A 24,902-nucleotide genomic window follows, 5' to 3' on the forward strand; every position below is an offset into this window, starting at 1 on the left:
CCATGAAATGCTGTGGGCCATCAGCAGCAGCAGAATTGTACTCAAACACAATCTGTGAACCTCATGGCCTGGTATATCCCCCACTCTACCATTACTATCAAGCCAGGGGATCAACCTGGTTCAATGAAGAGTGCAGGAGGACATGCCAGGAGCAACACCAGGCATACCTAAAAATGAGGTGTCAACTTGGTGAAGCTATAACACAGGACTACTTGCATGCCAAACAGCATTAGCAGCATGTGATAGATGCAGCTAAGCGATCCCATAACCAACGGATCAGATCTAGGCTCTACAGTCCTGCCACATCCAGTCATGAATGGTGGTGCTCAATTAAACAACTCATTAGAGGAGGAAGCTCTACAAATATCCCCATCCTCAATGACAGAGGAACACAGAACATCAGTGCAAAAGATAAGGCCAAAGCATTTGCTACAATCTTCAGCCAGAAGTGCCGAGTGGATGATCCACCTTGGCCTCCTTTAGAGATCCCCAGCATCACAGATGCCAGATTTCAGCCAATTTGATTCACTCCAAGTGATATCAAGAAACAGCTGAAGGCATTGGATAATGCAAAGACTGTGAGCCCTGACAATATTCCGGCAATAGTGCTGAAGACTTGTGCTCCAGAACTTGCCACGCCCCTAGCCATGCTGTTCCAGTACAGCTACAAAACTGGCATCTATGTGGAAAATTGCCCAGGTATGTCCTGTACACAAAAAGCAGGACAAATCTAACCTGGCCAAATACCACCCCATCAGTCTACTCTCCATCATCGGTGAAGTAATGGTCATCAACAATGCTATCAAGCGGCACCAGCAATAACCTGCTCACTGACACCCAGTTGGGCTTCCGCCAGGGCCACTCAGCTCCTGACCTCATTACAGCCTTGGTTCAAACATGGACAAAAGAACTGAACTCCAGAGGTGAAGTGAGAGTGACTGCCCTTGACATCAAGCCCGTAGTTGACCAAGTGCAGCATCAAGGAGCCCAAGCAAAACTGGAGTCTTTGGGAATCGGGTGGAAAACTCTCCATTGGTTGGAGTCATACCTAGCACAAAGGAAGATGGTTGTGATTGTTGGAGGTCAGTCATCTCAGCTCCAGGATATCACAGCAGGAGCTCCTCAGGGTAGTGTCCTCAGCCCAACCATCTTCAGCTGCTTCATCAATTACCTTCCTTCCATCATAAGGTCAGAAGTGGGGATGTGCACTGATGATTGCACAATGTTCAGCACCATTCGCTACTCCTCAGATACTGAAGCAGTCTATGTCCAAATGCAGCAAGATCTGGACAATATCCAGGCTTGGGCTGACAACTGGCAAGTAACATTCGCGCCACACAAGTGCCAGGCAATGACCATCTCCAGCAAGAGAGAATCTAACCATCGCCCCTTGGCATTCAATGGCATTACCATCACTGAATCCCCCACCATCAACATCGTGGGAGTTACCATTGACCAGAAACTGAACTGGACCAGCCAAATAAATACTGTGGCTACAAGGGCAGTCAGAGGCTGGGAATCCTGCAATGAGTAACTCACCTCCTGATTCCCCAAAGCCTGTCCACCATCTACAAAGCATAAGTCAGGAATGTGATGGAATACTCTCCACTTGCCTGGATGAGTGCTGCTCCCACAACACTCAAGAGGCTTGACACCATCCAGGACAAAGCAGCCCACTTAATTGGCACCCCATCCACAAACATTCACTCCCTCCACCACCGATGCACAGTGGTAGCAGTGTGTACCATCTACAAGATGCACTGCAGGAATTCACCAAGGCTCCTTCGACAGCACCTTCCAAACCCGTGACCTCTACCATCTAGAAGGACAAGGGCAGCAGACACATGGGAACACAACCACCTTGAAGTTCCCCTCCAAGCCACTCACCATCCTGACTTGGAAATATATCGGCCGTTCCTTCACTGTCGCTGGGTCAAATTCCCGGAACCCCCCTCTAACAGCACTGTGGGCGTACCTACACCACATGGACTGCAGCAGTTCAAGAAGGCAGCTTACCACCACCTTCCCAAGGGCAACTAGGGATGGACAATGAATGCTGGGCCAGCCAGCGAAGCCCACATCCCGTGAATGAATTTTTAAAAATCAGCTGTAGATGGAGCAGGCTCGAGGAGCTGAATGGCCTACTACTGCTCCTATTTCTTATGTTCTTCTAAGGAATGGGAGCGCTTATAGGGATTGTCAAAGGCCTTACTGAAATCCATGTATATAACATCCACTGCCCTTGCATCGTCCATCATCTTTATCACTTCCTCGAAAAACTCGATCAAGTTAGTGAGTCACGACCTCCCCTTCACAAAACCATGCTGCCTCTCACTAATACGCCCATTTGCTTCCAAATGGTAGTAAATCCTGTCACGAAGAATCTTCTCTAATAATTTCCCTACCATTGATGTAAGGCTCACCGGCCTGTAATTTCTTAGATTATCCCTGCTACCCTTCTTAAACAATGGAACAACATTGGCCATTCTCCAGTCCTCTGGGACCTCACCCGTAGCCAGTGCGGATACAAAGATTTCTGTCAAGGCCCCAGCAATCTCCTCCCTTGCCTCCCTCAGTACTCTGGGGTAGATCCCATCTGGCCCTGGGGACTTATCCACTTTAATATTCTTCAAGATGCCTAACACCTCCTATTTTTTGATCTCAACATGATCCAGGCTATCTACACACTCTTCCCTAGACAAATCGACCGCTAAGTCCTTCTCTTTGGTGAATACTGATAAGAAGTATTCATTCAGTATCTCTCCCATTTTTTCTGGCTCCACACACAGATTCCCACCTCTGTCCCTGAGTGGGCCCACCCTTTCCCTGGCTACCCTCTTGCCCTTTACATATGTATAAAAGGCCTTGGGATTTTCCTTAATTCTGGTTGCCAGTGACTTTTCATGACCCCTCTTAGCCCTCCTGACTCCTTGCTTAAGTTTCTTCCTACTTTCTTTGTATTCTCCACGGGCTTCATCTGTTCCCAGCCTTCTAGCCCTTATGAATGCTTCCCTTTTCTTCTTGACTAATCTCACAATATCCTTCGTTATCCAAGGTTCCTGAAACTTGCCATGTTTATCCTTCATCCTAGCAGGAACATGCCGGTCCTGAATTCTTATCAACTGACGTTTGAAAGCCCCCCCCACATGTCAGTTGTTGATTTGCCCTCAAACATTTGCCTCCAGTCTAGATTCCTAATATTGTTATAATTGGCCTTCCCCCAATTAAGCACCTTAACCCGAGGACTCCTGTTTTCCTTATCTACCAGTACCTTGAAACTTACTGAATTATGGTCACTTTTCCCAAAATGCTCTCCTACTGAAACTTCGACCACCTGGCCAGGTTCATTCCCTAATACCAGGTCCAGTATTGCCCCTTCCCTAGTTGGACTAGCTACATATTGTCTCAGGAAGCCCTCCTGGATGCACTTTACAAATTCTGCACCATCCAAACCCCTAGCACTAAGTGATTCCCAGTCAATATAGGGAAAGTTAAAATCACCCACCACAACAACCCTATTGCTCTTACATCTTTCCAAAATCTGCCTACATCACTGTTCCTCAATATCTCACCGGCAATTGGGAGGCCTATAGTAAACATTGTGACTGCACCCTTCCTATTCCGGAGCTCTACCCATATTGCCTCACTGCATGAGCCCAACGAGGTGTCCTCCTGTCGTACAGCTGTGATATTCCCCTTAACCAGCAGTGCAACTCCCCCACCTCTTCTACATCCCTCTCTATCCTGCCTGAAACATCTAAATCCTGGAACATTTATCTGCCAATCCTGTCCATCCTTCAACCAAGTCTCCGTAATAGCAATAACATAAGTGATTTGAAGGAAAATGTAACTGGGCTAATTAGTAAATTTGCAGACGACACCAAGGTTGGAGGAGTTGCAGATAGTGAAGAGGATTGTCAAAGGATACAACAGGATATAGATCGGTTGGAGACTTGGGCGGAGAAGTGGCAGATGGAGTTTAATCCGGACAAATGCAAGGTAATGCATTTTGGAAGGTCTAATACAGGCAGGAGTTACACAGTAAATGGCAGAACCCTTAAGTGCATCGATGGGCAGAGGGATCTGGGTGTACAGGTCCACAGGCCACTGAAAGTGGCAACGCAGGTGGATAAGGTAGTCAGGAAGGCATATGGCATGCTTGCCTTCATTGGCAGGGGTATTGAGTATAAAAGCTGGGAAGTCATGCTGCAGCTATATAGAACCTTGGTTAGGCCACACTTGGAATATTGCCTGCAATTCTGGTCACCACATTACCAGAAGGATATGGAGGCGTTGGAGAGGGTGCAGCGGAGGTTTACCAGGATGCTGCCTGGTCTGGAGATTATAAGCTATGAGGAGAGGTTGGAGAAACTCGGATTGTTCTCACTAGAGCGACGGAGATTGAGGGGCGTCTTGATAGAAGTTTACAAAATTATGAGTGGCATGGACAGAGTAGATAGTCAGAAGCTTTTTCCCAGAGTGGAAGAGTCAATTACTAGGGGACATAGATTTAAGGTGAGAGGAGAAAACTATAAAGGTGATGTGCGGGGCAAGTTTTTTACGCAGAGGGTAGTGAGTGTCTGGAAGTCGCTGCCAGAGGAGGTGGTGGAAGCAGATACGATAGTGGTGTTTAAGAGGCAGCTTGACAAATACATGAACAGGAGGGGAATAGAGGGATACGGACCCTGGAAGTGCAAAATGTTTTAGTTGACGGGCAATATGATCGGTGCAGGCTTGGAGGGCCGAAGGGCCTGTTCCTGTGCTGTACTTTTCTTTGTTCTTTGTTCTTTGACGTTGCTTAAGCCATATAGTTGTATCATGGTGTTACACGTGACATCACAAAATGACTCGCAGATTGTGTATTGTCTTGTTCATAGTAAGTTGGAGGACACAGTGCTGCATAATGATAAGTGATCTGCCCCATAATGAACAATGCATTATTATATTATGAACGAGCATTTACAAGTATTAGGTATTTCCTAATAGACATGAAAGAAATGCCTTGAGGAAAGCAGTCTACGCTAAGGTGAAGCTGTGTTTAACCTGAGCTGTAATATTGCTGTCTCCGCCCCCCCGCCTCAGCTCCTCTGCCGCTGAAACCCTCATCCATGCCTTTGTCGCTTCTGGAATGTTCCAGCATTGCCCTGGCCTCCCGCCCTCCGTCAACCTGAGCTCATCCGAACCTCTGCATTCAAACCCCGCACCGAGTCCTGTTCGCTCGTCACCCCTGCGCTTGCTGGCCGACAGCGGCTGCCGGTCCAGGGCAGTAAAACTTCTTGCCCTTTGTGACTTCCTCTTCTGCGAATTCGCTTATCCGCCCAAAAAAGTCCTTGCACGCCAGTTCACGCGCTGCGGGGCCCGAGTGTTCACTCATCCGCGGTTTGAAACAGAAATAAAAAAGAAGCCATCTCTAGAAAATGCCGCAAGAGGGAAAAGTCGTCTAAATACATTTAAGAAAAGGAAGGTGTCCACGACGCATTTCCTGCAGTAAAAAGCACGCACGGCATGTGCGACGTTTGCTGTTGTTTGCATGTTTGTGCTCATCATTGCTGCTGATCACAGTCTCACCTCCACTCTCAAGTGAAGTACTATAAGTGTGACAGATTTTACATTTCTCTTGATGTATTAAACAATTCCTCCAGTAAATTTCTCTTTAAATTTATTAAAAACATAATCTTTTATTGCCTTAGATCCTTTTTACAGGTAAAATGTTAGGATGGCTGGGAACCTACCTACTTGACTCCCGTTGTAAAGTATGTTCGTCGTTCACGATTTCGCTGTTTAAGAGGTTCCGACTGGAACATAAGCCCCTGCGAATGGCAGGACTTTACTGTGAAGCCTAAATTTTGTAATCGCCATCCCTGTTTTCAAACCTTTCACGTCCCCCAGCGCCACACCCCCTCACACCCCCAACTCCACCGCTCTCCCATCTCCACAACCTTCCCCCATCCTACAACTCCGTGTTCATCTGATCCTGGCCGCCTCCACCTTCCCCGATTCCCCCATCGGCGGTCGTGCCTTCAGCTGCTTGGTCCCGAAGCTCTGGAATTCCCTCCCGAATCCCCTCCCCCTCCTCCTTGAATATGCTCCTCAAAACCCACCTCTTCGACCAAACCTGGTCCCTAACATCTCCTCGCGTGGCTCGACGTCAAAGTCTGTCCGGCGACGCTCCTGCGAACTGCTACTTTACCACTTTAAAGTGCTATAGAAATGCAAGTTGTTGTTGTATCCCAGCTACGTCTCACAAGATGCAGCAGATGAAACCGGCCATGTTTTGTTTTCATGCTCCCGCGACACCAGCCCTGCTACCTCTCCTTCACAGCACCCAGCTCTTTATCAAAGGGTTCTGGAGCTCTAATTCAGCTCTTAAGATATGAACGCAGCTCCAATTCAATGCGTTTGGGGATCAGTCGCACATTTTCTTTAACTCCACGACCCGACCTACCGACTAGAAGCAAAATCATAGCCACGGGTCAACTTCAGACCAAGTGACTTAAAGGGTGAGGGATAATTGGATCAGGTCACCCAGTCAGAAGATTCTTGCATAAAATACTTCTCTGCACGACTAGCTGGGAGATGCAAAAATGGAGATGTTACAGCGCCACCCTTGGCAAGAAGTCGTAATTACAGCGTGACGGTTTACACAGGAATTCTCCATTATAAAGGTGTACACAGAATTTATAATGGTAATATATTTTTTAAAATTTTTAAATGGGAATTGAATTATGCTTGTATTCCCTAATCCAATTATGCTTTGCCTTCTAATCATGTTTCACTTAAAGATTAGACTGGCTGTAAACAGTCCAGTTGCAACATCACAGGGGATGGGTTAGTAAAGAAAGACTTGTTTTCATTTCACACCTCTTTCAACTTGACGACTTTCCAAAGCGTTTTCCACTCAACAGGCAGGTTGAGTCACCGTGGTAACGAAGGAAAAGTGACAGCCAAACTGTGGACAGGGAGCTTTCATAAACAGCAGTGTGATAATGACCATAAAACCATCATAAAAAATAGAAACAGGATCATGTAATCTATTGTAGTCATGTTGGCCAGGACACTGGGGAGAGCTCCCCTACTATGAAGCAATATGGTCCAGCTGAGAGGGCAGAGGGGTTAACAGCCCATCCAAAAGAGAGTGCCACTGACAGTGCTGCACTCCCTCAGTAACTGCACTGGCAGTGGTCTGCCTGGAGCTTATGCAAGTCTCTGGAGTGGAACAGACAGTGTAAAACCCCTCGGTTTGCATCAGAAAATGTTGAAATGACTTGTAAATGTAGATGCAAATTGTATAATAAGTGGACCGAGACGCACCCACCCCTCCACCCCCCCACAGAGAGCTGATTTAACAAATTGTCCTGTAATGTTCTTTACGGATTGTCACAACTGAATTGTAGAAACATAGAAAATAGGAGCAGGAGTAGGTCATTCGGCCCTTCGAGCCTGCTCCGCCATTCAATATGATCATGGCTGACTATCTCAATGCCATACTCCTGCTCTCTCCCCATGCCCCTTGACATCTTTAGAGTCTATCTATTTCCTTCTTAAATATATTCAGTGACTTGGCCTCTACGCCCTTCTGTATGATAAGGTACCTTTAACAAGAAAGTATATTTTTGGGAAAAACATCAAACTCCTAATCAGTGACAACCTTGCCAAGGACATGGGAGTTGAGAGAGGCAACAAGGTTAGCCAACAACAACTTATAGTTATATGGAACCCTTAACGTATAAATAAATCTCACAGTACTTCACAGGAGCATTTTGAAACAAGGTATGACACTGGACCACAAAAGGAGATAATATATATTTTTTAATTCATTCACGGGATGTGGGCTTCACTGGCAGGGCCAGCAGTTATTGCCCAGGCCTAGTTGCCCTTGAGAAGCTGGTGGTGAACTGCTGTAGACCACGTGGTATAGGCACACCCACAGTGCTGTTAGGAAGGGAGGGTGTACCTCCCTCACCAAAACTCAAGGTTGACACTCCCAGTGACAGTACCGAAGGAGTGCTACTCTGTCTTTTGGATAAGGCGACCTCTTGGATGAATGTGGAAGATTCCCCCCCACCCCATGGCCACTATTTTGAGGAAACGTTTTACTGGGTGAGTATTTATTCCTCAACCAACGTTGCTGAAAAAGACAGCAGGCACTGGTCACTATTACTTGCTGTTTCTGGGAGCTTGCTATGGGCAAACTGGCTGCCATGTTTTCCTTATGCTATGGCAGCTCTCTCTCAAAGCCCTAAGGCAGTGAAAGGCAGGGTGACTAACTGTTGTTCAATTGAGCAGGGGGAGGGAAGGTGGGGTACTGTTTGCTGGTGAGGGTGGGGCAGGGGATGGGGTGTTTCTTTTATTTATGGGATGTGGGTGTCACTGGCTAGGTCAGCATTTATTGCTCATCCCTAATTGTCCTTGAGAACTGCATGGCTTAGCTAGGCCTTTTCAACCTTGGGCCTGGGGTCATCTTCACTGACAATGGTTTAATTCCAGGTTTTGCTTTTTATTGAATGCAAATTTCACTATCTGTTATGGTAGGATTCAAACCCAGGTCCCCAGAGCCTCGGGAGTACTAGTCCATTGACAAGACCACTACACTACCACCTGCCACAACGACCATAAGGGTAGGCAGGGGTTTGAAGTAACCAAACCTTACAATAGACTCAGACATCTACAGAACAGAAAGAGGCCATTCGGCCCATCATGTCTGCACCGGTCAACAAAGATCTGACTACACTAATCCCATTTTGCAGCGCTTGGCCCATATCCCTGGAAGCTATGGCAATGCAAGTGAATAGCTAAATACTTCTTAAATGTTACGAGAGTTTCTGAATCAACCACCCTTTCAGGCAGTGAGTTCCAGACTCCCACCACCCTCTGGGTGAAAACATTTCTCCTCAACTCCCCTCTTAGCCTTCTACCTCTTACCTTAAATCTATGTCCGCTGGTTATTGACCCCTCTATTAATGGAAAAAGTGCCTTCCTATCCACCCTATCTATGCCCCTCACAATCTTACACGCCTCTATCAGGTCCCCTCCCAACCTTCGCTGCTCCAAGGAAAACAACCCCAGCCTATTCAATCTTTCCTCATCGCTCAGACCCTCCAGCCCAGGCAGCATCCTGGTAAATCTCCTCTCCTACAATGTATCTTTTGTAGTATATTATTATCATATTATCATCTGTCTGACTCACAGACTTGCAGTCCCAATCAAATCGCTCAATTGAGACTCCCAGCCTCAGTGTCTCATGGGCTGCCCTAGAAATATAGGCCAAAACGAAATAATGCGGGACAGTCAAAAAAAGAGACAATCCCCGAAAATACAGGACAGTTGGTCAACCAGTGACCATGCTCTCAATGAAGTGCTTTAGAACGCCGTGAGGTGGTGAAAGGGTTGTGAATCTTTGGAATTCTCTCCCCCAGAGGGTTGTGGATGCTCCATCATTGAATTCATTTAAGGCCGGGGTAGACAAATTTTTGGTATCTCAGGGAATCAAGGGATATGGGGAACGGGCACGAAAGTGGAGTTGAAGCCCAAGATCAGCCATGATCATATTGAACGGTGGAGCAGGCTCGAGGAGCGGAATGACCTATTTCTCGTATTCTTGTGTGAGGTGGTTTATAAATGCAGGCCCTTCGACACTGCAAGGGAGCCTTTGAAGGCTGGGGTTGAAGGAGGGCTTGTGGCTCAGTGGGTAGTGTCCTTACCTCTGAGCCAAAGCTCTGGATTCAAGCCCCACTCCAGGACTTAATAGCTAATGAACATGTGACATAACACAGCTAAAACCCTATGGGCATGCAGTAAGAGTCTCCTGAGTGGTACCTGCACACAATGGCATTCCCACATTAATAAGACTCTCCATGGGCAGGTGTTGTCCTTGTTTTGAGTCACTCACTCAATAACCAAAGCTGAGTTTCTTTATTCTATCATGGGATGTGGGCATCACTGGTGAGGACAGCACTTATTGCCCATTCCTAATTGCCCTTGAATTGAGTGGCTTGACCAGCCATTTCAGAGTCAACCACATTTCTGTGGGTCTGGAGTCACATGTAGGCCAGACAGGTAAGGACAGAAGATTTCCTTCCCTAAAGGGAAATTGGTGAACCAGATGGGGTTTTAACAACAATCAATAGTTTCATGGTTACCAGTATTGAGGCTAGCTATATATTCCACATTTTATTAATTGAATTTAAATTCTACCAGCTGCTAAGGCAGGATTTGAACCTGCCTCCCCAAAGCCTGGGCTTCTAAATTCCTAGTCCAGTGACATTATCACTAAGCCAATGTCTCCCCCTCAACCTACCACTGGTTGTATTGACCTGGCCAGAGGTAGGGTTGCCAACAGTGATCAAACGTATTCCCGGAGGTTTCATCACATGACTTGCCCCCCCTGTTCCAGCCATTAGTTGGCCAACACATCCATCCTTGTCATGTATTGCCTCCCTACGCCAAGTGGAAAGCAAAAGGACTCATAACCCAATGGGATGATGTTTGACTGTCAACCAAACAGCCCTTTTGCTCCCATTTTCAATGTTTTCATATCTGGTAAATAGAAATGTTCAGAGAAAATTTTTAAAAAAAAGTATCTCAGAGAATCACAAAATTCTTACAGTGCAGGAGGAGGCCATTCGGCCCATCGTGTCTGCGCCAGCTCTCCGGATCAGCAACTTACTTGGTAGCATTCCCCCGCCTTCTCCCTGTAACCCTGCACGTTCTTCCTTTTCAGATCGCAGTCTAATTCCCTTTTGAATGCCTCTATTGAATCTGCTTCCGCCACACTCTCAGGCAGCGCATGCCAGACCTTAGCTGTTGGCTGAACGAAAACGTTCCTTTCTCCTGTCGCTTTTGCCAGTTACTTTAAATCTGTGCCCTCTCGTTCTGGATCATTTCACGGGTGGAAACAGTTTCTCCCGATCTACTCTGTCCAGACCCACTCATGATTTTGAACACCTCTATCAAACCCTCCCTTAAAGCCTTCTTTTCTCCCAAGGAAAACAGTCCTCATTCTCCAATCTATCTTTCTAACTGAAGCTTTTAAAAAAATTATTTATTCATTTACGGGATGTGGGTGTCCCTGGCTAGGCCAGCATTTATTGCCCATCCCTAATTGACCTTGAGAAGGTGGTGTTGAGCCGCCTTCTTGAACCGCTACAGTCTATGTGGTGTAGGGACACCCAATTGGATGATGCTAGACCGTCAGTCAAACAACCTTTCTCCCCGCCACCGTTTTCATAATAAAAGCAAAATTCTGCAGATGCTGGAAGCCTGAAATAAAAACAGAAAGTTTAATATTTCTATATGTGGTAAAGAGAAATGTTCAAAAAAGAAACTAAACAAAATCCGCTATCTTTTTAATGTCCTTGTGATTTTTCTGGCACAGGAAGGTGGGATTAGAATGGGCAGCTAATTTTTTATTTTTTCATTTTTGGCCAGCGGAGATACGAGGCTGAATGGCCCCTTTCTGTGTCGTAACTTTTCCATGGTTCTATTGTACACAACATTATCTTGGAGATGGGTAGGGAGATGAATTGTGTAGTGGTAATGTCACTGGATTAGGAATCAAGGGAGACATGGGTTCAAATCCCCCCCAGGGCAGCTGGGGGAGTTTAAATTTAATTAATAAAATCTGGTACTGAATTAATTAATGTTAATTGCTATAAAAACCCATCTAGTTCACTAATGCCCCTTTAGGAAAGGAAATCTGCCTTCCATAACCTGGCAGCGGTTCAAGAAGGCAGCTCACCACCAACTTCTCAGCCAGCGAAGCCCACATCCTGTGACTGAATGAAAAAAAGGTCTGGCCTACATGTGACTCCAGATCCACAGCAATGTGGTTGACTCTTAACTGCCCTCTGAAATGGCCTTGCAATTCACTCTGCTTAAGGGCAATTAGGGATGGGCAACAAATGCTGGCCTTGTCAGTGACATTTTAAAAATATAATAATAAAAATATTTTAAAAAGATCTTCAATTTCTGTAGGCTCCAATCCTAGAGGGTTAAATAATTAAAATATTAAACAACAAAGAAAATAAAAATATTACAAAATATCTTTTTTAAAAAATCTCCCACTCCTGGAGAATCCAGACCAATCCCGGAGTCTTAAATAATTAAAATATTAAATACTATAAAAATAAAAAATATTACAAAATATTTAAAAAGTTCTTCAATTTCTGGAGATTCCAGACCAGTCCTGGAGGGTTAAATAATTAAAATAGTTTAAAATATTACAAAATATTAAAAATGATTTTCAATTCCTGGAGGCCAGCCTTGGGGAATTAAATAATAAAAATACATTTGAAAAACGCATTCAATTCCTGGAGATTCCAGGCCAATCTCGAAGTGCTAAAGAATTAAAATAGTAAAAATATTTTTAAAATATATTCAATTGCTGGAAATTCCAGGCTAGTCCTGAAGAGTTAAAGAATTAAAATAGTAAAAATATTTTAAAATATTTAAAAAATATATACAATTACTGGAGATTCCAGGCTAGTCCTGAAGAGTTAAATAATTAAAATAGTAAAAATATTTTAAAATTATATTCAATTACTGGAGATTCCAGGCTAGTCCTGGGGGGGTTAAAGAGTTAAAATAGTAAAAATAATTTAAAAAAAACATATTCAATTCCTAGAGATTCCAGGCCAATCCTGAAGGGTTAAAGAATTAAAATAGTAAAAAAAAATTTTAAACATATATTAAATTCCTGGAGACTCCAGGCCACTCCCTCCACAGAAAGGCTGGCTGGGGTTTTCCCTCTGCAGCTACATGCATCCTGTTGATGGACTCTTGAGGAGTCCCCGCCCCTCGCCCCTCCCCCTCCCCCTGCCCCTCCCCCCACTACGCGCACGGATACACGCAGAGGGAGCGTGGGGAGGTGGGGCGTGTGCGTCGAGCGGCTGGACGCGATGACGCAGGGAGGAGGGGCTGTGCGCTGCGTGCCGGCGGCTCACGGCGGGGCGGAGGGATCGGGCTCGCGCGGTTCATGTTTATTCCAGCTCGAGGCGGTCGGTGAGTTGAACCGAGGGGGCGCTAGTTAACACCTTAACTAGTGACAACTAGCATAACCAGCCGGGGTTAAAACCTGGCGCCTGACATTTCCCCTTTGAAGTGAGGGGGCGGAGGGAGGGGGAAAGATGTCAATGAATCAAACTGGTTAAGGATAACCAGATCACCTGCTAGTTAAGTGCTAGTTAACCACTAACTAGAAGCCCCACACATTTGGTGGCGGGCTGGAGGTCTGCCCCGTGCTTCATTTTAAGGTGGGGGATGAAATTTATTTTTCTTTGGATCAGCGGACGTCGAGTGATTTTCTCCCCCCGAGCCTGAGCGCTGGGCCCTGGGGAGGGGAAGGGCATCGACCCCGGGGGGATATTTCCCACCCCCCCCCGCCCCAAATCAGCTCTGCAACAGGAGAGAGGGACAGATTCCTCCCTCCAGCTGCAAAAACAGCAGCTGCAGCAAAATAAGATCCCAATGATAAACTTTCTGGTTGCAAAGGCAGCTGCATGAATGTTGATGATGTGCAAATTAAACATGGATTTTAAAAAAAAATGTTGCTTTGAGATATATATATATATAGAATTTGTGATCGGTTTTGGGGGTCTCTGCTCGGTTGACTCTGGTGCAGTGTGCAATTAATATTGTGGTCCTGTCCCAGGCGCAGTTAGCCCGTAGGTGGAATGTAACCTGGTTAACAAATAGCCATCGGTACCAGCCAAGACTGTGCCACCTCCCCGCTGGCGGCTGCAGATGGGACTGTTTCGCGGCAGTGCCTTTTCCTGACCACGGGGCATTCCCAAAGAGCTTCGCAGCCGCCGATGTACTTTCTGAAGTTGTAGTCGCTGTTGTATTGTAGGAAACGTGGCAGCCAATTAGCACGCAGCAAGCTCCCACAAACAGTGTTGTGATAAATGATCCATGATCTGTTTTTCTGATGTTGGTTGAGGGGTAAAGTTCGAGATACTGGAGAGGGCAGACAGGGCCTCGGTTTAACATCTCAGCCGAAAGGCAGCACCTCCGACAGGACATTGGCAAGGTCCTATCTGGAATACTGTGTACAGTTTTGGTCTCCTTATTTAAAGAAGGACATAATTGCATTAGAAGCAGTTCCGAGAAGGTTCACCCAACAGATTTCCTGGGATGAGATGGGGTTATCTTATGAGGAAAGGGTGGATAGGTTGGGCCCGTATCCATTGGAGTTTAGGGGAATGAGAGGTGACCTTATTGAATCTTGAGAGGACTTGACAGGGTGGGTGCTGGGAAGATGTTTCCCCTTTTGGGAGAGACTAGAACTAGGGGACACGGTTTAAAAATAAGGGGTCTCCCATTTAAGACAGAGATGAGGAGAACATTTTTCTCTCAGAGGGTAATTAGTCTGTGGAACTCACTTCCAGAGAGAGTGGTAGAGGTAGGGTTATTGAGTATTTTTAAGGCAGAAGTTGATAGATTCTTGACTAACTAACAAGGGGGTCAAAAGGTATCGGGAGTAGGCAGGAGAGTGGCTTTGATGTCACAATCAGATCGGTCGTGATCTTATTGAATGCGGAGCAGGCTCGAGGGGCCAAATGGCTCACTCCTGCTCCTGAATCATTTGTACGTTTGCATGCAGCGCTTCTTCAGTTCTGCACTGGTGGTGTCGGCCTGGATTTTGTGCTCAGGCCTCTGGAGTGGGGGCTTGAACCCACAACGTTCTGACTAAGAGCTGAGAATGTGGTCCCACGGAGGCAAAGCGATCCCGATTCTGCGGGGTGCAGAAGCAGAGGACCCCGGCTGTGGACCCCTAGATGCTGCAGATGGCATTCTCCCAAGTGCCAGTGCTTCATGTGCGGGCTGAAGTGAGCACAGATGGGCTGTTTGACCGTGGCAGGCATCGCAGCCCATGCTTTCCAATGCCCACATGTGTTTGGTTTCCAGTTGTGGCTGTAGGCGAGTGTTTGGGAGCTGGAAACTGGCCCAGCCAGCCTAGCACAGGGATTCAGTGACCAACTGCAGAGCTCATGTTGTTGAATTGAACCCAGAACCACCCTGGTCTACAGGTGTTACGATAGCTGGTGCCTTTACCTAGTAGGTCACCGTGGGAACTTTAAAAGGAAACCTTTTCATGCAAACCTTTTTGTCAGACAAGAATATTAAGCGTTACAGAACCAAGGTGGATAGATGGAGTTAAGATGAAGATCAGTCAAAATCTAACTGAGCAATGGAACAAGCTCAAAGGGCTGAATGGCCTCCTGCTGTTCCAATGTAAAATCCGTGAAAGATTCTGTTTACTTTGTGCAACAGTAATGGGTAGAGTATCTATCCAGGCTACTGTCACCGTGAGAACTGTTTGGTAGATATTTTTCTGATTATTTGGATGTGCAATGCTATAATGCAAAGTTAGATTGAATTGCATCGTCTGTGTTATAGCGTCGGCATAGTGACGCTTCTGCATGACTCGTTTCCCTCCCCAAGCCGGGCAAGGCGGGTGGGTGGGGGGGAGTTTCCCAACCGATTTCCAAGGGTGATGGCAGTGAAGGCAGAGTGCTGCTGAGTGCCGGGATGTCGCTTTGCTGCATCCCTTCGGCGTGGTCCCTGTGTACTTTGTGAGGCTCCAGGAGCAATCCAGGAGCATCCCGAATCATTTTGTACCGGCTCCAGCTCCTGGTGTTGCACACCAGAGCTCCTGACCGACCACACTGACCCAGTCCCCAGTTGGGAGCAGTGAGCTGGGAGCATTTATCTGCATGGCAGGGAGTTAGGAAGCAAACAAGGGGATCCTCAGTCATTTCTGTACCACTTGTGCTATTGTAGTGAGGGAGGTAATGATAGAGTGTCGTTGGCAGAGGTTAGGTCTGTGGTTTACCTTTTAAGGGAAGGACAAAAGACAAGGGAGAAATAATTAAACTGGTAACAACAGACTTGACTGAAGGAGTTCATAGATTCATACAGCACAAAAGGAGACCATTCAGTCCATCTTGTCTATGCTGGCTCTTTGAAAGAGCTATCCAATTGGCCCAGTTGCTATGGCGCTGCAATTATTTTTCCTTTTCAAGTATTTATCCAATTCCCTTTTGAAAGTTACTATCGAACCTGCTTTCACTGCCCTTTTGGCGTTTATTGCAAGGGGAATTGTGTACAAAAGTAGGGAAATGTTGCTACAGCTGTACAGGAGGGTCTTAGTGAGACCTCACCTGAAGTACTGGGTACAGTTTTTGCTCCCTTACTGAAGAAAGGATAGAATTGCATTGGAAGTAGTTCAGAGGAGGCTCACTCGACTGATTCCTGGCATGAGGGGCTTTTCTTATGAGGAAAGGTTGAGCAGGTTGGCTCTGTACTCATTGGAGTTTAGAAGAATGAGAGGTGATCTTATTGAAACATATAAGATTCTGAGGGGGCTTGACAGGGTGGATGCTGAGAGGATGTTTCTCCTTATGAGGGAGACTAGAACTAGGGGACATAGTTTTAAAAAAAGGGGTCTCCCATTTAAGACGGAGAGGAGGAGAAATTTTTTTTTCCCTCAGAGGGTCGTTTGTCTGTGGAATTCTCTCTCCCGGAGAGCAGTGGAGGCTGGGTCAGTGAATATATTCAAGGCTGAGTTCGACTGATTTTTGAATGATAAGGGAGTCAAGAGTTATGGGGGGCAGGCAGGAAAGTGGAATTAAGGCCACAATCAGATCAGCCATGATCTTATCGAATGGTGGAACAGGCTCAAGGGGTTGAATGGCCTATTCCTGTTCCTTATACTTGTTCTCTTGTATTCAGGCAGCGCATTCCAGATCACTACTCACTACATTAAAACATTTTTGGCTGCTTGGATACAAGGGGAGACCGTTGTGTTCATACAAGTCTTATCTCTCAGTTCCAACTTGCTTTAAATACACTCTATTACTTCAAAGTGCGGCCACTGTTGTTATGCAGGCCAGTGTACATAGCAAGATCCCACAATTAGCAATGAGGTACATCCGGAATATCAGCAGGCTCTGAGGAATCTCCCAGTCTTCTTTAAGAAATGTCTCAGGATCTTTAATGTCCACCTAAATGAGATGGTCAGGGCTTGAGTGTGACATGGCCTCCAGATGACTGTACAACTTCAATGCTGTGTGCTCAAGTAACCAGAAGGAATTAACCGAGATGCTTGTCACTGTCTGAGGCTGGACCAGACTGTTAGTAACCTCGGGTGTGTTTGACACTGAGCTGAGATTTAAACCCCATAATCCTCTCCATCAGTGAAGACCATCTTCTTCCACCTCAGTAGTATCACCCGTTTCTGCCTGTCTCACCCGTGCCATTCTTACTCCCAGACTTGACTATTTCAATACACTCCTGGCTGGCCTTTCACTTTCCACCTGCCACCCCCACCCACCCTGGATCCTATCATGCACTGAGTTCTGTTCACCCAACACCACTGTGCTCGCTGGCCTACATTGGCTCTTGATGCAGGAACAATTTAAACTTAAAACTTTCACCTTTCTGTTCAAATCCCTCACGGCCTCACCATGACCTATGTCTAATCTTCTACAGCCCTACAGCACCCCTCCAACACTGTGCACCCCTGATTTTAATCACTCTACCACTGGCGTTCGTGTCCTCAGCTGCCTAGCTCCTAAGCCCCTGGAATTATTCCTGCACACCTCTCCGTCTTTCCACCTCACCCTCTCTCCTATAAACCGCTCCTTAAAACTGACCTCTTTGATCAAGCTATGGTTGACAATAAACCACTGACTTGTTATTATTTCCTTGTTGTTTGATGGTGCAAAAAGCAGATGATTGGTAACTGCTACCTTAAAGGGATATTTTTCGTCTCTTCATATGCCTAGAGGCAGGTTTATGCTCATTATTCTCGACATAGACATTTCTTGGTCAAAGGTCCTTTGACAATGAAGCTATGTAACCAAGCTTGAGTGTTGTGCTGCTACAGAAGCAAAATACTATGAAGGCTGGAGATCTGAAATAAAAACAGAAAACGCTGGAAATGCCAAGCAGGTCAGGCAGCATCTGTGGCAAAGGAAACAGAGTTAGCGTTCCAGATTAGATGAAAGGGCATCGAGTGGAGATGTTGACTCTGTTTCTCTCTCCACAGATGCTGCCAGAGCTGCTGAATGTTTAGAGAGTTGTGTTTGTCACAGTTGTTTGCATTACACTGTTCGGGTCCACTTGCAGCTCATCCCATCCCCTGGGACAGAAAGTTTTTTTAAATTCTTTCACGAGATGTGAACGTCACTGGATAGACCAGCCATTTATTGCCCATCCCTAATTGCCCCTTGAGAAGGTGGTGGTGAGCTGCCTTCTTGAACCACTGCAGTCCCTGTGGTGTAGGTACACCCACAGTGCTGTTAGGGAGGGAGTTCCAGGATTTTGATCCAGCAATAGTGAAGCAACGGCTGATATATTTCCAAGTCAGGATGGTGTGTTCTTTGGAGGGGATCTTGCAGGTGGTGGTGTTCCCATGCGTCTGCTGCCCTGGTCCTTTTAGGTGGTGGAGGTCACGGGTTTGGAAGGTGCTAATGAAGGAGCCTTGGTAAGTTCTTGCAGTGCATCTTGTAGATGGTACACACTGCTGCTACTGTGTGTCGGTGGTGGAGGGAGTGAATGTTTAAGGTGATGGGGTGCTGATCAAGCGGGCTGCTTTGTCCTGGATGGTGTTGTGGTTCTTGAGTGTTGTAGTGGCTGCACTCATCCAGGCAAGTGGAGAGTATTCCGTCACACTCCTGACTTGTGTCTTGTAGATGGTGGACTGGCTTTGGGGAGGCTGGAGGTGAGTCCCCCTTGGCAGTAGTTACAGACCCATGCCTTGCGTTTCTGTGCTGCAGCACTCTGGAGTACCAGTGTGCAGAAGCACTGCACCAGCTCTGCTACAGAACGCCACTTCTAATCATATATGGTCTCACATCTCATACACATGATAGTGTTAGCACATACACTGCAGGGAACTGGTTTGAGAAATCATCGAGACTAAAAGCATCAGCTGCTGAATCAGGCCTGGAACCTATACCGATTTTGAGGGCTTCAATTCAACTGAGCATGAGGAAAGAATATTTTGTCATTGAGTAACCTCTTTTATTTTAGACTTGTAATTTCCCTGCATTGATGTGTCTTCTTATCTCAAAAGACAGGGCGCAGTTCAACCTCTGCTATCAGTAGTGGCTGCTTCCCGGTATGTAAGGATAGGCTGAGTGGCAGAGATGGGGTGGCAGTGCTTCAGAGGGTTGTGGGTTTTCCGCCTTCCCCCTCTTCCTGTGGGCAGGCGTCCTGGATTCCGCTCGGATTGCCTCTCCTGGACAGCACGGGTCAGACAGTCACCTCGCAGTCTATGAGGGTCCGAGGGAGCGGCATCACACTGCCTCCAGCCATGTTAGTTCAACCGCCACCCCCCCTCCCCCAGCATCCTTCAACCTAGATTGCTCCCTCAAAATCACCGAAACCTCCGGGATCAGAGAAAATTTGAAAAAAAGTAATTAGGAACACTGATGGCAAAAGTAAATAGGAATCCTTTTAATTATAATTCTTTTCATTTTTGCTGTGAGGGCTTGGTATTACATCGAGTGTCCAGGGCAGAAAGAGGCCATTCGGCCCAACTGGTCTATGTCAGTGCACTATACTTCTGTACTGTTCTGTGAAGCTTTAACAGGAGAGATTTGATCTCAGGGGATTACAAATTACTGCAGTTCATAGCTGTGAAGCACTTTGGGATGCCCTAAAGTTGTGAAAGGTGCTGTATAAATGCAAGTTCCTCCCAAGGGGCCTCCAGCCTCTGACATACTCCCATTGCTTTGCTAGTGGCACTGCAGATCATGTCCTTATCTGAGTGGTGCCAGCTGCACATACTGAGCTCAATCTTTCGAAACCGCAGAATCTTGCAGCTGGGGTTAAAATATTTAAAGGGCTGTTTTTGTTCCTGTGACGCCGCCTACAAGACTCCGCGCCGTGTCGGTCCCATCCTCCACCCTGTGTGCTGGAGGAGGTTACAGAGAGAGGGGAGGAGGCCTCGGTGTGGTTTGAAACGAGGGTGAGAATTTTAAGATTGAGTTGTTGCCGGACTGGAAGCCATTGTAGATCAATGAGCACGGGATCGGGATGATGGGTGAACGTGACTTGGTACAAATTAGGATACGGGGCAGCAGAGTTTTGGACAATCTCAAGTTTAAGGATTAAGGCTGTATACAGAGGAGAGAAGCTTGCTAAAAGAGTAAGTGGCAAGTTGTGATGCTGGTCTGGAAACGAAATCATGAATTTTCTATTTCTCAATACCATTGAGGTACCTCTTGAAGGAATCTGAGCTGATTGGGATTTGTGAAGTTAAAACCTATTACTGTGAACAATTTGTGGATTTAATTTTTAGTCAAAGGTTTTACTTGAAGATAGCCTCGAAAGTTCGTATTTACCTGCAGATCAAACTAAACTGGGTGCTCTTTGAGTTAGACGAATACGTTTGTTACTCTGGAGTCAGTGTAATTTTCCTGTGGCCGTTGTTTAATAAGATGCCATTTAAAGGAGCACTGTTATTTAGCAAAGCTATTTGAGTTTGTTGAATGCTGTATTATAAATGTGAACATATTACAATACTGGTAAAGGCCAACTGCTCCATCGAAGCTGGACCTGCCATGCTGTACAACATGGGCATCAATGATCTCGACCCCACCTATGTTACCCACATAACCTTCTAGAAGAATGGAAATCTGGAACTCTGCCCCTCAAATAGCTGTGGATGCTGGGGGCCAGTTGAAAATTTCAAAAATGGGATTGACAGATTTTAGCTGGGTAAGGGGTATTAAGGGTTACAGAACCATGGCAGGTAGACACAGTTAAGATACAGATCAGCCATGAGCTAATTGAATGGGAGGGACAAGCTCAAGGGGCTGAATGGCCTCCTCCTGTTCCTATGAATCTGCACTCATTGCACCGAGGAGAGAGTTCCAGATTTCCATGGCAAACGCTTCCTGACTTCACTCCTGAACGGGCCTGGCTCTAAATTTAAGGTCAGGCCGCCTCAGTCTTGATTCCCCCGCCTGTGAGAATAGTTTCTCTCCAGGTACCCGATCAAATCTTCGCACGGATCACTCCTCAATCTCCTTCAAAGGAACACAAGCCAAATTTGTGAAACCCATCTTCATCATTTAACCCTCCAAACCCTGGCAATTATTCTTCTGAATCCACTCTGCACCACCACCCAAGGCCGATATACGATGCCCACCACTGGTGGGACCAGAAAATCCCACCCCCTCCCTGTATCTCAAGCTGGAGACTGGAACACAAAGCGGTATAAGTGATGCTTCAGATGTACAGGAGGTTAGTCAGACCCCATCTGGAGTAAGTGTGTTCGGTTCTGGGCTCCGCACCTAAGGAAGGCGGGACCGGAAAATCCCAGACAAAGGCTTTGCGTGAACATCATTTTGGCCAGCAGAGGCATTCACACCATTTGCACACTAGTGGGAGATAGTAAACATCTTTCCTGGGCTATTGCTCTTTTTTAAAAAATAAAAATGTTCTCCAGTTTCGCTTCCCCAAGATTCATGCTGGAACATGATTGAATAGGTAGTGATGAGGAGCAGATACTCTGTCTTAATCACTCTCCTGGCATGGAGGCCATTTACAATATCCCTACTGCTGATATCAGGCAACTCAGAACCACCAACTTTATCTTATTGAAACATATAAGATTCTGAGGGGCTTGGCAGGGTAGATACTGAGAGGATGTTTCTTCTCGTGGGGGCATCTAGAACTGGAGTGGGGTTGGGTGGGGGGGTCACAGTTTAAAAATAAGGAGCCTCCCGTTTAAGACGGAGATGAGGAGGAATTTCTTCTCTCAAAGGGTCATTAGTGTTCGGAATTCTCTTCCCCCAGTGAGCAGTGGAAGCTGGGTCACTGAATATATTCAAGGCTGAGTTAGACAGATTTTTGATCGACAAGGGAGTCTAGGGTTATGGGGGACAGGCAGGAAAGTCGGGTTAAGGTCACAGCCAGCCCAGCCATGATGGTATTGAATGGCGGAGCAGGCTCGAGGGGCCGATTGGCCTACTCCTGCTCCTATTTCTTACGTTAAACTTTGAGTGGTCTGTTTGGCTCGGTGACCGCTAGACAGGAACGAGCCATCTGAGGCACGGAGGCAACAGGATGAACAATTCATTGTACGTCTGGCCACGAGTGAGATGGCTCTCCAGCACTCTCTCAGAGTGTTTCAGGGCTTTGCTGCATACTCTGGCTTTTAAATAACATGCAGAGTTCTTTTGTGTCTCGGGGGAAGCAATTGGTTTAATGAGAAAAATGCTCCTCTGAGTCGTTAGACATGTTCCCACATTTCTACAGAGGGGAGGGGTTGTTTTGTGGCTGTTGTTATTGGTGGCTCTGACTTTCCCAGGGGGGAGGGAGGGAGGGGAAGAGGGCACTAGTGATACGTGCAGAGGTTTGTTGGAACGCAACACTCGAGGCTCTCAGTGTGTGCCACCCGTGGCACAGCGACGGGCAGATAACGCTTTTGCAGCATGCCTGTTTGATCCGTGGCCAAGCTCTCAGTGGCACATCTGCGGAGTTCGTCCTGGTGAAGTCGGGTGAGAGCTGTAAAATGCGAGGGTGCAGTGCCATTGGCTTTCAACTGTGTCTCTGGTGGTGGGAGCTCAAGGCAGTGCGTTAAGAGCAGCTGATCAGTGCAGTAGTCCACAGTCCTGGATTAATTTGTAATGTGCCGACTGGTGACGCCGGTGTAATGGAGAACACAGCTGATTGAATTGGCATGCTAACTGATGTTAAATAGGGTTGAACGAGGGACTTCAGTTATGTGGAGGAACAGGGGAAGCTTCTTAGAGCAGAGAAGGTTAAGGGGAGATTTGACTGAGGTGTTCAAAATGGCGAAGTATTTTGATAGCTCACACCGGGAGAAACGGTTTCCATTGGCAGGAGGGTTGGTAACCGGAGGGCACAGATTGGAAGCATTTGGAGAATTTTTACGCAGCGAGTTGTGGTTTGGAATGTGCCGCCTGATGGTGGAAGCCAATTCAATCATAACTTTTAACCGAGAATTGGGTAAATACTGAAAGGGAGGAATTGCGGAGCTGTGCAGGAAGAGCAGGGGAGAGCAATTAATTAGATCGCTTGACCAAAGAGCCGGCAGAGTCATGATGGGCCGAATGGCCTCTTTCTGTGCTGTGTCGTTCTATGATTCTAATGTTCCAGTAGGAAGTGACTAAAGGCAATGTGATTATTCTACCTGATGTATCACCTCTTCCTCACCAAGAATGATTCGTTCCTGAAAGCTTCAGATATTCCCAGTAAGAATCCTTAACCGTGATAAATCAATTGTTTGTAAATTTTAATCCATGTCATTGGATTATTGTGAGTTTAGTAAACTTGGCACAATATATTTCAGTCTTTAAACAATGGTTGTGTGGGTCAAGAGGTCAGAACATCCCATTTTCTTTGCCCTAAGCTCTGGAATTCTCTGCCTAAACTTCTCCTCCTCTCTAACTTGCTTACATCCTTAAAAGTGATGACTTGGATCCAGCTTCCCCAGGCTCAGTGTCAAGTTTTGTTTGTTAACGCTCCTGTGAAGCTTCTTGGGCTGTTTTCACTCTGTTAAAGGTGCGATGATAATTGCAAAGCTGTTTATTTTGAACCAGCTTTTTCCCCATTCCTCCTGAGGACATAGGCATCTTGCTGCAATATGCTCCACAGACACCCTGTTGACTCCTGTTTGGTACTTGGCTCTCAAGTAGCTGTTATTGTGAGCGCTAGGTAGTACCTTTAACTAAGTAAGGCATTACAGCCAAGCCCCAGCCTGCCTTCACGCATATACTTCCAGTTGGGGTTAATGGATAGCCGTTAAGATTTGAAAATTCTGGTCATGTTTCTCCACCCCCACCCCAACCTATGTATTCAGAAAGAACTTGCATTTATTTAGCACCTATCACAACCTCAGGACCAAAGTGCTTTACAGCCAATGGAGCACTCTCAAGGTTTTTCTTCATCTGTTCACGGGATGTGGACATCACTGGCAAGGCCATCATTTATCGCCCATCCCTAATTGTCGTTGAGAAGGTGGTGGTGAGGCGTCTTCTTGAACCGCTGCAGTCCATGTGGTCTAGGTACACCCACAGTGCTGTTAGGGAGGGAGTCTAGTGACAGTGAAAGAATGGTGATGTAGCTCCAAGTCAGAGTGGTGAGTGGCTTAGAGGGAAACTTGCAGGTGGTGGTGTTCCTATGCCTCTGCTGCCCTTGTCCTTCTAGGTGGTGGAGGTCATGGGTTTGGAAGGTGCTGTCGAAGGAGCCTTGGTGAGTTCCTGCAGTGCACCTTATAGATGGTACACACTGCTGCTACTGTGCGTCGGTGGAGGAGGGAGCAAATGTTGAAGGTGGTGGATGTGTGCCAATCAAGCGGGCTGCTTTGTCTTGGATGGTGTCGAGCTTCTTGAGTGTTGTGGGAGCTGCACCCATCCAGGCAAGTGGAGAGTATTCCATCACACTCCTGACTGGTGCCTTGTAGATGGTGGACAGGCTTTGGGGAGAGTCAGGAGGTGAGTTGCTCTCCGCACGATTCCCAGCCTCTGACCTGCACTTGTAGCCACAGTATTTATATGGCTGGTCCAGTTCAGTTCTTGGACAATGGTAACCCCCAGGATGTTGATTTGTGGGGGATTCAGTGATGGTAATGTCATTGACCATCGTAGTGTTGTCGCAGTTGTAATGTAGAAAACACAGCAGCCAATTTTGCACAGAGCAAGCTGCCATAAACAGCAAAGTGATAATGGATGGATCATCTGTTATTTAGTGATGTCGGATGAGGGATAAATGTTGGCCAGGACACTAGGGGAGAATTCCCCTGCTCTACTTTGAAGGAGTGTCCTCGGTGAAACCAATCACCTCAGTACTGACGGGGGATAGAACTCAGGTAAATTCTTCATCTGTATGGCTCAGCTGGGCCTGGCAACACACCGGGTATTCTT

At 46.6% G+C, this 24,902-nt stretch overlaps 1 protein-coding gene across 6 annotated transcripts in view; it reads left to right on the forward strand.

Annotated features, from left to right (window-relative positions):
* The first annotated feature begins 12,882 nt into the window (after window positions 1-12,882).
* The window catches only part of hdlbpb (high density lipoprotein binding protein b), a 100,891-nt gene continuing 88,871 nt past the window's right edge, over window positions 12,883-24,902 (forward strand). For 3 of the 6 annotated variants that reach the window (XM_078533804.1, XM_078533800.1, XM_078533805.1), the window contains exon 1: window positions 12,883-12,999. The gene's annotated coding sequence lies outside the window, so the exon portion shown is untranslated. Of the gene's footprint in view, window positions 13,000-19,359; window positions 19,419-19,864; window positions 19,976-20,021; window positions 20,156-24,902 lie in introns of those variants that run through there. The other 3 variants (XM_078533803.1, XM_078533802.1, XM_078533801.1) reach the window with 3 other exon arrangements.

Source organism: Cetorhinus maximus, chromosome 34 (genome assembly GCF_964194155.1).
Source record: "Cetorhinus maximus chromosome 34, sCetMax3.hap1.1, whole genome shotgun sequence".
Lineage (NCBI taxonomy): Eukaryota > Metazoa > Chordata > Chondrichthyes > Lamniformes > Cetorhinidae > Cetorhinus > Cetorhinus maximus.